Raw genomic sequence first — 17,044 nt, 5'->3', positions numbered from 1 at the left:
ATTGGGCACCCTCTCCTTTACCTCTCTTTCATTTCATATTATTTTGTGTAATTAGGAGAACTATGAACATATGATCTCTCACTGGGCTATTTTCTCAGGCTTCGTTTTTATTTATGTATTAATTTTTAATTTTTTTTAAACCCTTAACTTCTGTGTATTGGCTCCTAGGTGGAAGAGTGGTAAAGGTGGGCAATGAGGGTCAAGTGACTTGCCCAGGGTCACACAGCTGGGAAGTGTCTGAGGTCGGATTTGAACCTAGGACCTCCCATCTCTAGGCCTGACTCTCAATCCACTGAGCCACCCAGCTGCCCCTAAGATACGCGTTCCCCGAAAGGAACCCTCTCAGGATTCTTAGTCTTTTGCCTTGTTATAAGGGATAGTTCTTTGCGAGATCATTTAGTAAGAAATTATTGTGGTCTAAAAAAGTTTAAAGTATCTATAAAAGATAAAAACAACAACAACAATAAATTTTATTATGTTAAAAAAGTCTTTATCCTATTTTCTACTTTACAATTTTTCAGATTGTGAGTGCATCATGAGATAAATTGTTCTATTTAAGATACCATTTGCACTTTTTCTATCAAGAGGTAGAGTGATATTGTCTTTTCAAGCATGTAATGATGTAATAGATTAGGGAAGTCCGTTTGGGAAGGCTTAAGTTATTGAGAGAAGTGACAGGGAAATGTATTCCATTTTATTCCAGGTTTTTAGAGTCTAGACTTATTTTAATGTATTTACAATTGACTATGTGTAAAGCATCTATTGGCAATAACTTTTTCTGTAGAGAATTGTCTAAAAACTTAAAGAAAACACAACACACACACAAATTGTACCTCAGTTATGTATCAAATCAGCTCATTATTAGTGTACTTTGTTACCAGAAAGATAAAATGTAGGACTTTTCAAAAAGTTTAAAATCACACAAAAGTACATTCTGTTGGTTTTTTTTAAATTGTCTATCTTCAAGTGTGACAGAAAAAATTTGTCATTATTATTAGTCTACTCACATATTAAGTTAAGGGCAACTAGCTTCCCTAACTTTAAAATATTGAAAGGTTTAAGAATATGAGACAATTTTTGTTAAAATAGAAGATGCATATATTTGTATTCCAAACAGTTATTTTGATTTTTGTTTCTTGGTTTCCTACAGTTAGTATTTTATATACTAGGTCAAAGATTTTATTTTTTATCTTAATTATAGTCCTTTAGGAAAAATGATAATCACTTATATTTTATGCATTATTAAATCTCATCATATATATATATATATATAATTTGTTTTCATAAAATTCTTCTAATGTTGGTAAATGACAGATTTTATGTTCTTCATTTTATTGATTATGAAACTAATACCAATTGAGGTCAAAATGAAACACTCAATAAAGGAGTTTTAATAAGTTCTTTATTTACAAAAGGTAGATAAGTCAACCATTTCTCCCCATTTAAAATGTAATTTATATGATTGTAATTACATTATTGAAATTGTAACATTAATTTTTAATAACATAATTATTTCTGTACAGACTTTTCCCCTGCCTTCACACTCTCCCTTGTAATAAAAAACAATTGAAACCAACAAATACAGATTATATCTGTTTGCCACATTCCACATCTGTAATTATCTAGCACCAAAAGATAGATTAGGTCCTTGACTTGAAGGCACTTGAACCTTGGTTCAAATTCTGACTGAGACACTAAGAGATAAATCCCTGAACAAATCATTTAACCTCTCTCTGTCTCAGTTCCTTATCTGCAAAATAAAGTAGTGGTGGTAGATTCATTGATTTTGGAGAATCCTTCTGGTTGTAAATCTATTATCTAGGACTTCTGTAATTCATCATTGTTCATTGACACATGTTAAAAATTTGATTTTCCTTTTCAAAATTATTTATATAATTGTACTTACAGTTTATGTTATGGTTTTATTTCAATGACTGAGCATGAGTTCATATAATTCTTATGATTTTCTAAATTATTTATATTCATTGTTTTGTACATCATGATAATATAGTAGTTTTCTATATTATAATTACATAAGCTATGCTCAAATTACATGGATGCCTTTAATATTTCTAATTTTTTCCTCCTTATGAAAAAGTACTCTTATGAACTTTCCTTTCTGTCTTTGACTTCTTTAGGACATGTAACCATTGTCAGGACTGGTGGTTCAAAAGGTAGGAGCTTTCTTTTAGATTCTTAAGTAAAAACTTTTTGGCAGGACGGTATAATTTCACATTATTTTCTTAAATGATTAGGATAGTTCACAGCTCCATCAAAATCAGTTTTCTTGACATTTCATATTCCTACATTACCTCCAGCATCAATTGGTTTCATTTTTATTATATGTTCTAATTTGAAAGTCATGATATGAAAACTGTGATACTTTAACTTAACATTTCTCCTTTTAGTGATTTGCTTTATTTTCCCTTTCTTGTTACTGATACTTTGCATTTCATTCCTGTTCATAACCCTTTCCACTTAGATGTTGAGGAATGGCTCTTAATCAGAGTACATGGAACAATTCCCAATGTTATTTTCAAAATATTCTGAGGAAATAGACACAAGTAATAATACCTTGATTTTTGCAAGTGATGAAAATATTGATAAATTAATATTTCATTTATACTTTAGGCATCATTCATTTCATCAAAGTGTATTAGTTCCATTAAAATACAGTCTATTCCCATTGTCTGGATAGGTGATATTAAGGAACTGATGTGGATGGAAAAATTATCACCTTGCAGCCAAACTATTGAAGAACTTTTTTCTTAGACTGTTCTCAAAAATGAAACCTAAAAATTCCCATCGGCTGAAGCCTCTCTAGTCTTAAAACTATTTGTACTGCCTTCAAGAACTCAGAATTACCTCCATCTGAAAGTTTGTAGTAAGACACAATAAAAGATCTTTATGATGAATGGCAATAAGCTTCAAAAGAGTTGAATAGTTGTTTGCTGCCATTTTATCTTGACTAAATCAATTGACTACATGGCCAAAGTAAAAATACAAACTAAACTAAAATGAAGACAGTTGTATAAATTTTGGACAAAACTCTGATGTCTTTGATTTCGAAATCTGTTTGTGAAATAGGACATACAAACAAGAAAAGTTACTGTAAAACATAAGGAAACAAATTATTAGGAGGGAAAAGAGCTGCACAGAAAGAAGAGACAAGAATTCAGAAATTGGAGGATTAGTATGGACTGTCTTATAAAAAGGAAAACTTCCAAAGTTATATTAAACAATAATTTTGTCACATATATAATTTAATTATTTGCAGTTTCATTCATTGCACAGTGACTCCAAGACAAAAATGGCTACAACATTTATATTACATTTTAGAATTATATTTGCAGTCATAAATGTTAAAGCATTATATTTTCTTCGTGTATTTCCCTTAAAGCCTGTCATCTTTTCATCAGAAGGAAGCAATGACTTTCCAGGTAGCATAATCAATCATTAAAATATTTTGATAGATCAATTAAAATAGTGTCAGATGGTCATAAATTCTGTAATCAAATGTTTAGTGTGTTACTCAGACACATTTGACAAGAAATATAAATGGAAAAGTGCACACATGAAACCTTTAAGAACAAATTGCTTCTTTTTGGGAAAATACCATACATCCGTTTTGCCATGGGTCATTGGTTCATATTTTTCTCAGTATGTTGCCATAGAAGTGATTAAAATGTGCACACACAGATGTGCCCTATACAAAAGGTTGTGATCCACATGTGGGTTACAAAGTCAGCTCTCTATAACAATAGGGCGCATTTACTAACAAACTTTGAAGAATTTAGTTTGAAATTTTCTGCTGAACCATTAACTTTGTTTATAGCTTTTTCAATTATTTTTTTTCTTTCTGTAATGAATTCACTTATGGTTCTTGTCTGTTATGAACTGAATAAACAACTGTCTTTTTTGATAATTTTTTTGTGAAAACTTTTGTGTAATTTAGGACACATTCCCATTGCCATTTTGACCCCAAATTGGAATATTCTTGGTTGCCTACTTGAAAGCCAACAGCATTTAAAGGCCCTTCTTGGAGCAGTCTGCAATATGGTATCTGAGTTCCACTGGGTTCGAGGGCTAGAAAACCATCACATTTCTTAAGCTTTAGCCAATCACAAAGGCTAAACAATATTCCTTGTCCTAATTTTTACCACTCGTTTCTTTTTTTAAGGGGTAAAAGAAAATTTATTGTGATGAGTATTTCGGAGATATATGTACATAAAGGGACATGATGCCAGCTTTATTACAAATTTTACTACATTCAAAATCAAGAGTTATACTTTTGTTAGTGGTCTGGCTGGATACTGAATTATTAAAGAATTCAGCTGTGTAATAGTGCTAATTTTTGTATGCTTAGTGCAGATACAGTTATTCTTGATAGGCATGTGCTTTTGTAAATCCCTGGTTCACAGGGTTATATTCTTAGCCATTTGATGCATTACAGGAAGAAGAATCTCCTTCAAATAAGACATGTAGTGTTGGAGAGTTGAAGTCGTTATCATGGACTTTCAGTGCCAAACATAAAGCACTTGTTACAATATAGGAAGGAGAAAAGTGGACCAAATCATAGTCCATCACTATGACTTCTGTCATGTATTTGGCTAAGCTGTATTCAGTGCCAACCTGTTCAACCTTAGATACTCAGTGTAGAAAGTGCAAGGGTAAAGGTTGATCTAGGCTGAAATCTAAATCTTTTAGAAATGCCATTTCCTTCACTTGAATCTGGTGCTTTCTGTACATGTGGTCAGTTACAGAGGCAAAGTTCCAAATTTCAGGTGGGTACATATCTTTGTATTTGCTGACAATGAACATAGAGGTTTCACCCACAAATTGGAGCAGTTTTGGGGGCACAATTTTGCATATATTGATCAATAAAGGCCATGATTTTGTACATACTCTTCTCCAGCAACCTGAACTTCATTGGCATTTGTACCAATTGGTCAGTTAGAATAAGTCTCATGTTCCTAGGGACTGATTGATCCACCAAGTATTTTGATCTGCTGGTCTATCCTTCCTCAAGTTGTCTAAGGCAGCAATAAATATCTTTCACATATTCATTACAAAGTTTTGCATCAGCATATTCATTGCAAGTATTACATTGGCAGAGAAACTCTTTTGTAGGTGCTTATCTAGATGTTTCCACTGGGGTTAGAGATGGAGAATCCACATTCATAGATTTAGAGGTTATTTTCTCTTCTTTAACATGTTCAGATACATACATCTTTTCTACTGGTTTGGGGGATTTTTTTGTAGCTACTTTCATAATAAGAGTTTTCACGTCCTTTTTCAAATGCATTTTTGATGGAAGCAGTTGCTATTGCTCCACACACTTTGTTGTTGGATGTCACCCAAAGCCATTCATGACCTCAGTCCAGGCTTGGAGACAGCAGTGGGTATAGTTCACCTTCTTGGCACATATAATGTTGTCCCTCAGTTTTTCTCATCATTGATCTTCATTTTCCTCATGTGGAATGCCAAGGCTTCTACCTTTTCAGGCAGTAGCTTATTGGAAAGGAACAAACACACACATAAAAAGAAGGACAGATAAGTATAGATAAATGGCTATGCTTCTGCCCCCACTGCTCTAAGCCCTCAATCCCTGTAAGTACAAAGCACAAAGCGCTTTGTAAATGTTATCTCAGAAATATGAGGAATGGAATAAATGTGAATTTCTTTAAAATAATGGTATATAAAACCTATCAGCAAGCATTATCAGTAGTGAGGACAAGCTAGAATCATTTCCATTAAGATCAGGGATGAAGTAATGATTCTCATTATTACAACTGTTATTTAACATTATGCTATGCTAACTATTGCAATAAGAGAAGAAAAAGAAATAAAATGAATTCAAATAAGCAATGAAGAAATAGAACATTTACTCTTTATACTTAATACCATGGCATATTTGGAGAATTCTACTGAATGAACTAAAAAATTAAGATAATTCAAAAAAATTTAATAAATTTTCAAGATATAAAATAAACCTTATAATATTGTAAACCAAGTACAACTGCAAGAGATAGAAAGGGAAATTTCATTTAAAAGAACTATAGAGACTTCTGGGGGCAGAGCCAAGATGATGGCATAAAGTAGAGAAGTTCAGAGTCACCATGAGAATCCTTTCTAACCAATAGTAAAATGACACCACAAAACAAGTACAGAAGTGCAAGAACAATAAGGAGATAGAGCAAAACAACTTTTAAGAAAAGAAAAACCCAAGAATGTAGGCAGAAAACATCTGGGGTATTAGAGTGAAAGAGGAGCACAGTCAGCAGGAGACTATAACAAGGTGTAAAGAGCAAGCCACAATCTCCTCACCCCACATATGATGTTCCTGATTTGGAACTTAAGTTCAAGCCAACAGTCAGATCCTGAGACCCTGCCTGGACAAAATAGAGGTCCAACCAACCCACACATCTTGAAATTCTAAACCTATGGGGAAGTCCAGAATCCCAGCCCATGGAAGACTGTGCTGAAGTGGGATGATTTCTGTGGGCTCAGAGCAAAGTCAGGAATTCTAAACTTGATGTTTGGGGCAGTTGGTTGATCCAAAGGGGTTCTGGATCTATTTGTCAGAAGCTCAGGGTGGAGCTACAAGGCAGGGCAATTAACGGTGTGACTAATTAGATCAAGTACACTGTGAGATCAAAAACTTGCACCTAAGCCTGAGGTTAGAATTTGAGAAGTGCCTGACCTGATCAATCTCAGAGTAAAACCAAAAGCTTTTGTCCAAACCTGAGGCAAGCCTTTAAGCAATCAGCATCTCAAGGGTTAATCAAATCAGCAGTGGGAGGAGACCCTTAGAGCTTCCAGCTCTCAGGGCATCATACCATCTTAGAAGAACTGAAACTGGCAGAAACACAGAAAAAACCTAAGGGTAGTATAAAGGAAGGACTGAAGTTTAAGAGGATCCCCTAACCTCCAAGAAAACAGAGTCTACCTATAAAAAGATAGGAAAAATGAGCAGATAACAAAAAAAGCACCTAACTCTAAAGAATTTTTATAGTGGCAAAGAGCAAGGTACAGACACAAAAGGGGACAGTGAAAACAAAGCAAACATAAACAAAGTCCAAAAGAAAAATATGGATAGGACACGGATTCTGGAAGAACTTAAAAAAAACTTCAAAAAATAATTGAGAGGTAGAGGAAAAGTGGGGAAGAGAAACAAAAGCAATGCAAGAAGAAATGAGGCAAATGAAACAGGAGAGCAACAAGCCGACAGTAAAAAATCATGTCTTAAAATCAGAATTGAACAACTAGAAACTAATGATTTCATGAGAAATCAAGAAACAATAAAACAAAGTCAAAAGAATAAAAAAACAGAAGAAAACATGAAGTATCTTATTGAAAGAAATAACCAATATGGAAAATAGATCCAGGAGAGACAATTTAAAAATCATTGGACGATCTGAAAGCCATGATTTAAAAAAAAAAAAAAGCTTTGACATCATAATACAAGAAATTATCAAAGAAAACTACTCTGATATCATTGAACAAGAAAATAAAATTGAAATTAAAAATTCACTGATCATCTCCAGAAAGAAATCCTCAAATGACAACTTCCAAGAATATAAGAGCTAAATTCAAGAGCCTCCAAGCCTAAGAGAAAATACGACAAACACATAGAAAGAAACAATTAGTCAGGATCACATAGGACCTAGCAGCTTCTACATTAAAGAATTGGAAGGCATAGAATATGATATTCAGGAAGGTGAAAGAACTAGTTTTACAACCCAGAGTCACATATCCAGCAAAACTGAGTCTATTCTTTCAGGGGGGAAATGGACATTCAGTAAGATAAAAGATTTCCAAGCATTCCTAAGGAATAAGCCAGACCTAAACAAAATTTTGAAGTCCAAACATGAGACCCAAGAAGGTAAATAAAAAAGAAAATTTAAGGGACTCATTGAGGTTGATTTGTTTCTATTTCTACATATAAAGAAGATATCTGTAATTCTCAAAAATTACTCTTAGAAGAAGAGCAGTTAGAAGGAATATACTTAGAACGACAGTGGAAAAGTTGATTTTGATGATGTGAGGGGTATGATAAAATGATGTGTAGGTAAATGTGATGATATGAAATGATAAATATATATGTTATACATATATATGATGTTATTTGGTATATAAAAAATCAAGGGGATGAAAAGAGGATTGCACTTAGAGAAAAGGGAGGAGAGAAATAGAATGGGGCAAATTATATAACATAAAGAGCCATGAAAAATCATTATGGAGATGGGAGGATAAGAATGGTGATAGGCAATTGTTAAACTTTATTCTCATCATAAATGGCTCAGAGAGGTAAAAACAAATATACTCAGTGAAGTATAGAATTGTATCTTACCCTACAGAGAAGTAGAAGGGAAATAAGACAAAGGAAGGGGGAGGTAATTTTAGGGAGGGAGAAGTAGGGGGTGATGAAAAGCAAAATACTGGTGAGAAGGAACAGAGAGAAAGGGAAAAGAGCAGAATCCAAAAAGGAAAACAAGATGCAGGGCAATACACAGTAATCATAACTCTGAATGGGAATTGGTTGAACTCACCCATAAAATGGAAGTGGAAAGCAGAGTGTATTATAAACCAGAAACCTACTATATGTTGTTTATAAGAAACACATTTGATGCAGGATGACACATATAGATTAAAGGTAAAAAGCTGTAGTAGAATTTATTATGTGTCATCAAAAGTAAAAAATAAAAAAGCAGGAGTAGCAATCATTATACCAGAAAAAGCTAAAGTAGAAATTGATCTGATTAAAAGGGATAAGGAAGGAAATTATGTCTTGCTAAAATGTACTATAAACTATGAAATAATATCAATACTAAACATTTATGCACTAAATGCTATAGCATCCAGATTCTTTAAAGAAAAAACTAAAGGAGCTTAAGGAGGAAATAAATAGTAAGACCATGAGACCTTTCAGAACTAGATAGATCAAACCAAAAAATAAATAAGAAAGAAGTAAGGGAACTGAATGAAATGTTAGAAAAAATAGAGCTAATAGATATCTGGAGAAAACTGAACAGGGATAAAAAAGGAAGATACCTTCTTTTCAACAGCACATAGTACATATACAAAGAATTACCATATACTAGGACAAAAAACATTGCAAACAAATGCAGAAAAGCAGAAATAATAAATGAAACTTTTTAGATCATAATGCAATAAAAATTTAATTAATAAGGGTCCATGGAAAGGCAAATTTAAAATTAATTGGAAACTAAATATAATTCTTCAAAACTGCTGGGACAAAACAGAAATCTTACTAACAATTATGAACTTTATTTTTAAGAAATGATGATGAGAAAACAAAATACCAAAAACTATGGGATACAGTCAAAACAGTAATCAGGGGAAATTTTATATCTCTGAATGCTAATAGCAACAAAATTGAGAGGAAAGAGATCAGTGAATTGGGCTTGCAAAGAAAAAGAACAAATTAAAAATTTCCAGATAAAAACTAAATTGGAAATCCTAAAAATTAAAGGAGAAATTAATTAAATTAAAAGTAAAAGAACTATTGAACTAATAAATAAGTCTAGGAGTCAGTAGTTTGAAAAAACAAATAAAATAGATAAGGTACAGCTAAATCTTATCAAAAAAGAAAGAAGAGAATCAAATTAACAGTTTACAAATGAAAAGGATGATCTTACTTTTAATGAAAAGGAAATTAAGATAATTATTAAGAGCTACTTTGTCCAATTATATGGCAAATAAGCATGACAATCTATATGAAATGGGTGAATGTTTATAAAAATATAAAGCATCTCGATTAACAATAGAGGAAATAGAATACTTAAATAATCTCATCTCAGTAAAATAAGTATAGATAATATAAAATATTTGGGAGTCTACCCAGACAAATCCAGTAACTATTTGAATATAATTACAATCCACCTTTCACACAAATAAAGTCAAATTCAAATAGTCAAAGCAATAGTAATTGCTCCTGGGGGGGCCAAGCCAATATAACAAAAATGGCAATACTACTAAATAAATTTACTTATTCAATGCTATGCCAATCATATTACCAAAATCTATTTTATAGCACTAGAAAAATAAGAGGAAAATTCATCTGAAAGAACAAATAATTAACACTAATAATCAATGAAAAATATGAAGGAAGATAATTTTGCCGTACCTGATTTCCAATTATTAATCCATAATCATGATACATAAATCATACAGCCTGAAACTGGTTAAGAACTAGATTAGTGGATCCATATATTAAATTAGTTATACAAATCACAGTCAAAAATGACTATAGTAATTTAGAGTTTGATAAACTTAAGATACAATATTAGGGGACAAGAAATAACTATTTGACAAAAAATGCTAGGAAATATGGAAATCAATTTGACAAAAAACAGTTATAGAACAACACCTCATACTCTATTCAAAGATATAGTTAAAATGGATACATGTTTTAGATTTAAAGGGTGATACCATAAGCACTTTGGGGGAGAATGAAAATTTCTATCTGTCAGGCTCATGGATGAGGTTTGAATTTGTCATGAAAAAATTATAGAGAGCATTATGAGATATGAAATGGGCACATCAAAAAAAGGCTTTGCACGGACAAAACCAGTCCAACCATGATTAGAGAGAAAGAAGGAAACTTGAAAAATATTTTAAAACAGTTTCCTTTGATAAAACCTCATTGTTAAAATATATAGACAGCTGAGTAAAATTTACAAGACTACAAGTCATTCCTCAATTGATAAATGTTCAAAGGATATAAAGAGGCAATTATTCTGGAGAAGAAATCAAAGTATCAATAGTCACATAATAAATCATCTAAATCACTATTGATTAGAGAAACGCAATTTAAAACAACTCTGAGGTACAATCCTTCACCTATCAACAGCTAATATGACAGAAAGGGAAAATAAAAAATGTTATAGGGGATTTGGAAAAATTGGGACACTAATGTACTTTTGTGGAGTTGTCAACTGATCCAACCATTCTGAATAGTAATTTGGAGTTATCCCCAAAGGGCCATAAATCTCTGTATACACTTCCCCCCAATAATACTATTACTAGATTTGTTTTCCAAAGTGATCAAGGAAAAAAGAAAAGAATACATACACACACATACACATATACAATGTTTATAGCAACTTTGTATAGGCAAAGAATTAGAAATTGAGAGGATGACCATCAATTGAAGAACGACTGAACAAGTTGTGCCATATGAATGTGATACAATTATGCTTTAAGAAATGACAAATATGAGGCTTACAGAAAATCTAGAATGATTATCAGATATCATGAACTGATATGAAGTAAATAGTACCAGGAGAACATTTTACAGCAATATTCCAAAAATGAATAACTGGAAGTGACTTAGCTTTCTTGGTCTTTTCAATGATCAAAAAACATTCCAAAGGAATTATGCTAAAAAATGATAGCTGCCCCTAGAGAAAGAATTGATGGAGTTTGAATACTGATTAAAGGATACTTTAAAAACCATTTTTATTCTTATTTTTTGTCTGTGTTTTCTTTTTCAATATGGCTATCATGGAAAAATTTTCATTTCTGTACATGTATAATCTGTATCAAATTGCTAGCCTCAAGGAATGGGGAGGGGAACAATATATTTAGAACAAAATTTATTTTAAAATGCTAAAATTTTTGTTTATATGTAATTGAGAAAAAAATTAAATGTGAAAAATAAAGTTCTCTTACAACAATCTAGGTGTTAGGTGCTGTTATTGTCCCCATTTTATAGACATGTTCTGTGGTGGACAGAGATTGAATGATTTGCCCAGTCACTGAGTGTTTCTTAGTCCAGAGTCAAACTCTTAAAAGTAGGAACAACACCAAATCTACTCACTGTACCACCTATGTGCCTCACAGAGGAATTAGGGAGTAGTGGATATAAAATGTTGGACTTGGAGTCAGGTTTAGCTTCTGACATTTATTAGCTATGACCGTGGGCAAATCATTTCATCTCTGTCTGCCTAAATTTTCTTTTAATGATTATAATAGTAAATGCTTGAAGCTTGATTGGTTCCTTTGTATTTTTCTAGAGTATCAAATACAATGCTGATACATAATAAGGATTCAATAGGGGAAACTGGTGGTTCAGTGGATAGAGTGTTTGACATAGAATCAGGAAGATTTGAATTCACATTTAGCCTTGGATCCTGGTTCTGTGGCTCTGGCCAAATCACAATATCTTTCTGCTACAATTTTCTCATGTGTAATTTGGGGTAATAATAGCTTCCCAGGTTTGTTTTGAGGATCAAATAAGGATAATACTTGTAAAGTACTTAGCTTAGTGACAGGCACATAATAGCCTTTAATATTCTTCCCTTCCCATTCCCCCAACATATGCTTAAAGTTTTCAGGAAAAGTGTTATGGGCAGGAAATGTTATTTTTGAAATCTACATCCCCAAGAAGTACATGTAGAATGTAGCAAGCAAGTGATGATATTTCCATATTATGACATCTTTCAGTCAACTCTTTCTTCCTTATTGAAATATTTTCCCCTTTGTCTTTATAAATTAATTCTTGAGAAGTTCTGATAAATTCTGTGCTGACTTTGCAGAAAGAGATTAAGTTCATGATATCTTATTTATCATTCCTCTAAACCCTTTAAAATTTTCACCACTGTTTCAGGGATGCACATGAAACTAGACCTGACTCTCCTCCATTATTTCCATATGATTATTCTTTTGACATACATTTTTCTCTAGATAAATGGTATATATCAAAAATTATTTTAAATTAAGTAATAAAAATACTAAAATAATGTATTAATTATAGTCTATCCTCAAAGAATAATTACCATTAATTATTAAAATTAGTTACCAAATTTATTTAAAAATAAAAAATCTTTTGATTCTGCTTGTGTAATTTGTAATTACATTTGATAATTTGTAGTAATTTATATTTTCTAAATACTAATTAATTTTTCAGTTATCTTATTTTAAACTGTTTCTGGATGTTCTTTTTATTCATAAGAATTTCATTATTTTGGCTAAGTAATTAACATTTCACAAGTATTTACATATTAAATGTATATATATGCATATTATATATCAGGTTTTATTATTAGTTAATTAATCTGTTTATTACATGAAAACACCCAGTTATTTCCTCCATCCCATTCTCTCCACCTTCCATTAAAAAAGGCATCAAGAAAAATAAAGGTCATTTAATAAAGTAAAAGACATTCAAATATTCTTGAAGAAAAGATCAAAACTGAACAGAAAATTTGATCTACAAAAATGAGAAGAAATCTAAGAAGATAACATAATTCATTATAAAGGATGTATTAAGGATAAACTGTTTATTTCTCATGGGAAAATGGTATATTAAAAATTTAAGAGTGATATCATTAATTAGGTAGTTTAACAGAGCACAAATAGATAGAAACTTCAAGGTCAATTTGAATATAATGGAATGAGTAAAAAATTGAAATTGAATGGAGAGGGATAAAATGGAATAATTACCTCATATAAAAAGGTATGAATGAACGAAATGTTAAAATGAGAGGAAGAAGGGGATGACGGGCTAGTAATGCTAGCACCTTATTCTCATCATATCTGGTATAAAGAGGGAATAATGCATACACATAGAAAGATAATACTTAACTTATAAAGAGATAGGAGGGCTAGGGATAAAGATTAAGAGAAGGATTCTTAGAAGAGCTTATACATTAAGAAAAAAGAGATAAGGGGATAAGATAAGAAAGGGAGCAATAGAAGTCATTTATATTAAATAAAAAATTAGAAGTATAAGAGAAGGACTCTTAGAAGGATGAATAGATTATTAATTAAGAGGGTAAGGGGAAGAGACAGGGGAGGGAAATTGAGAAGGTGAGGTTTATTTAGAACTAAGGGACTGGGGGAAGAAAATAAAGGAGGGACTCAGAAAAGGTGGGTATTAGGGAGGTAGTTAGTAGAATATAAGTTTTCTCAGCAGGAATAAGATAAAGGAAGAGGCAGAGAAGAAAAAGTAGTGAGGAAAGCTAAAATGGAAGGAAATACATAATAAATAATTATGATTTTGAATGTGAATAGGATGAATTCAACCACAAAATGGAAATGTATAGCAAAATGGATCCAAAACCAAAACCAGCAATCTGTTGCTTACAAGGAGAACTTTTAGAAATGAGAGTCATACATAGAGTAAAAGTAAAGAGATGAATTAAAATATATTACTTTCATCTGACAAAAAAAGGTAGCAATAATGATCTTAGACAATATTAGAGGTAAAATAGATCTAATTAAAAGAAATAAGCAAGGAAACTAAATTATTTTAAAAGGTAGCATAGATAATAAGGCATTATTAATACTAAACCTATTTGTAGTAAATATTATAGAATCCAGATTTTAAAGCAAAACTTAAATGAGTAACAATGGAAATAGATAACAAAACTATTACAGTCATGAACTTTAATATTTTCCTCTCTGAACTAGATAAATCTAATAAGAATAACTAATAAACTCATAGAGATAAAATCTTAGGTAACCTAAAATAAGATAGATTTCTGGAAAGATCAGAATGGTAATAGAAAGAAATATATGTTTTTTCTCAGCAATATATGGTACCTTTTAAAAAAATTGACCATATATCAAGGCACAAAAATTTATAGTTTAATTCAGAAAAGCAGAAATATTAAATGAATTATTTTTTATCATAATGCAATAAAATTATATTCAATAAGGGATCATGTAATCATAGAATCAATATTAATTGGAGGCTATATAAAGTGTGGGTTAAAGAAAAGTCATAGAAACAATAAATAATTTTGTTAAGGAAAATGATAATAATAAGACAGCATACAAAAAACTATGGGATACAGCAAAAGCAGTAATTAGAGGAAATTTAATATCTTTAAATGCTTATATCAGTAAAATAGAGAATGAAGTGATCAATGAACTTGGTATAAAATAAAAAAGACAAGAAGAACAACAAATCCAAAATGATGCTATCTGTCATTTTCAGTGAACCCATTATTGGTGTTTTTTTACAAAATCTATTCCACAAAACTTGTAGGTTATACATGGTGAGAAATTTTAAACATTCTTCAAAGAAGTTTCTTTATCTAATGCCACTGCCTCTAAATTCAGATATTCATGAAAGTTGGACCTCCTGTTGTTCGTGTCTCAGACATTTGTTTTTTGCCTGATTTAAGTTTTATGTAATTCACTGTTAGAAAATGGGGAAACTGATGTTATATCTGATTTACTGAGGTTTTTTGTTATACTAGACTTGTATCAAAACTGTTATGATTTGGCTTCTGCCCTTTAGGCTTTACTTATTAAGGTAGTAGGATGCACTTAACTGCACATTGCATCCGTGGCCATGAGTAAGTTCCCCCAATAGTGTTATGTATATTCTATATAAATAAGGAAATACTTTGTTTTCTCCTTAAAGTTCACTTATGAACTTTGTACTTTTCTTTTTTTTTTGCTCTAAGTTGGAACTTTATTAACCCCCAAATCAATAGTCGGAAAGTGAATTTCATTAAAAATGATAATTGATGCAACATGGTTTAGGTGAATTAAAATCCCTCATTTCTTTTAACTAATTTGTAATTATTGATTTAGAGAGATACTACATTTATAATGAAATGAAGGATACCAAATGATCATTTTACTCATTCCTACATTTGTCTTTGAATTTGGAAAGCAAAAGCAACATCTGGTTATTGTCACTGGTACTGAAAAGGGTATGACAACCTACTGCCCTTTAAATCCATCAACTATTCTTGTAATTACCTAGATCAAAATTTCTTTATCTTGCAACCATTTCTCTTTGTATTGAATTTGGGTTCAGAGACTTTCTCATTTTTCAAGTTTGTGTCTTGAGCGTGTAGCATAGTGTCTGGATACCAGAAGATGTTTAATAATTATGATGACTAATTCAACACTTGATTATTATAATACTGAAAGGAACTAGGCAAAATGTTAGAATTAGTTAAAGTTTGGTAATTGAGGGAGGTTAAGCTGAACATTCAAAATCATCTATTTAATAACATTATTGTGAAACATTTTTGGTTGAAGCAACATTATGTATGGTGTATGTCTATATTTTCCATCAAAACAACACTAGTTCCAAGTATTTTAATGGGCATGTTTTCTCCACTCTATTCCTGCCATCCCTTGTCCTCCTTTCTGTTCCCCAAAACTTTAGTTTTGAAAGTAATTTAGGAGTCTTTAACCTAGAGACTGCAAACTTGTTTTTTAAATATTTCATAATTATTTCATTATAATTGGTTTTCCTTCTGAGCCTATGTATTTTATTGTAATTATTTAAAATCATTATTTGAGAAGGGTTCCATAGATTTCAACAGAATGCCAAGAGGTTCTGTAATAGAGTAAAGGCTAAAAACCCCTAAGGTAATTTCAGCACTCACTTGTTTTTTTTTTTTTTTGAGGTTTTTGTTATTTCCTGTGTTATACTAAATGAGTTATTTCCTATTTTGTTAGGATAATTTGTTTTCCTATTGAACCAAAATAACTATGCCACTAAGTTCCTTGATGTAAGTTAACATTCAGCTGCCAGATTTTGAACATCTAGGTGGTGGGTGGTATTTTATTTTATTTTCTCAAGACACCCTTCATAAATATTTAACAAATAAAATAATAAAAGAACAAATAAAAATAAATAATAAATAAAAGAACAATTGAATTTTCCAGGTGTGGGGATCTATTGTATAGCAGCATATTTCCTTGCAGAATGCCTGTCCTTTAGAGGAATGACTCCTTTCTAATCACTCACAGTGTCCATTTAGATATTAGTCTTTGTAAAATAATGGCCTAAAACAAAAGCAAATGGCTCCAAACTACAAATGTACAAAGACCTTATGTCATATTTCCGTTCCCACTGGGATGAAAGTCCTAGGGTTAAGACTAATCTGAGCTGTAATAATAACTTAGCATCTTCATAATACATTTCTGTATAACCTCCTTGGAAATCTTTCTCTTTTTAGGCTAGATATGATTTTTCAGAAAGAATCACTAGTTATTTGGACCCAATTTTACTTGTTAATTTAGGAATAGAGCTGGAAAATGTTTT

At 31.4% G+C, this 17,044-nt stretch overlaps 1 pseudogene; it reads right to left on the bottom strand.

The window, feature by feature from the left end:
* Positions 1–4,283: 4,283 nt before the first annotated feature.
* LOC123246670 overlaps positions 4,284–17,044 on the bottom strand; it is a 74,123-nt pseudogene continuing 61,362 nt past the window's right edge.

The sequence above is a fragment of the Gracilinanus agilis genome, chromosome 4 (genome assembly GCF_016433145.1).
Source record: "Gracilinanus agilis isolate LMUSP501 chromosome 4, AgileGrace, whole genome shotgun sequence".
Taxonomy (NCBI): Eukaryota; Metazoa; Chordata; class Mammalia; order Didelphimorphia; family Didelphidae; genus Gracilinanus; species Gracilinanus agilis.
Note: the sequence above shows the minus strand (reverse complement) of the source record. Positions and strands in the feature narration are given on the sequence as shown.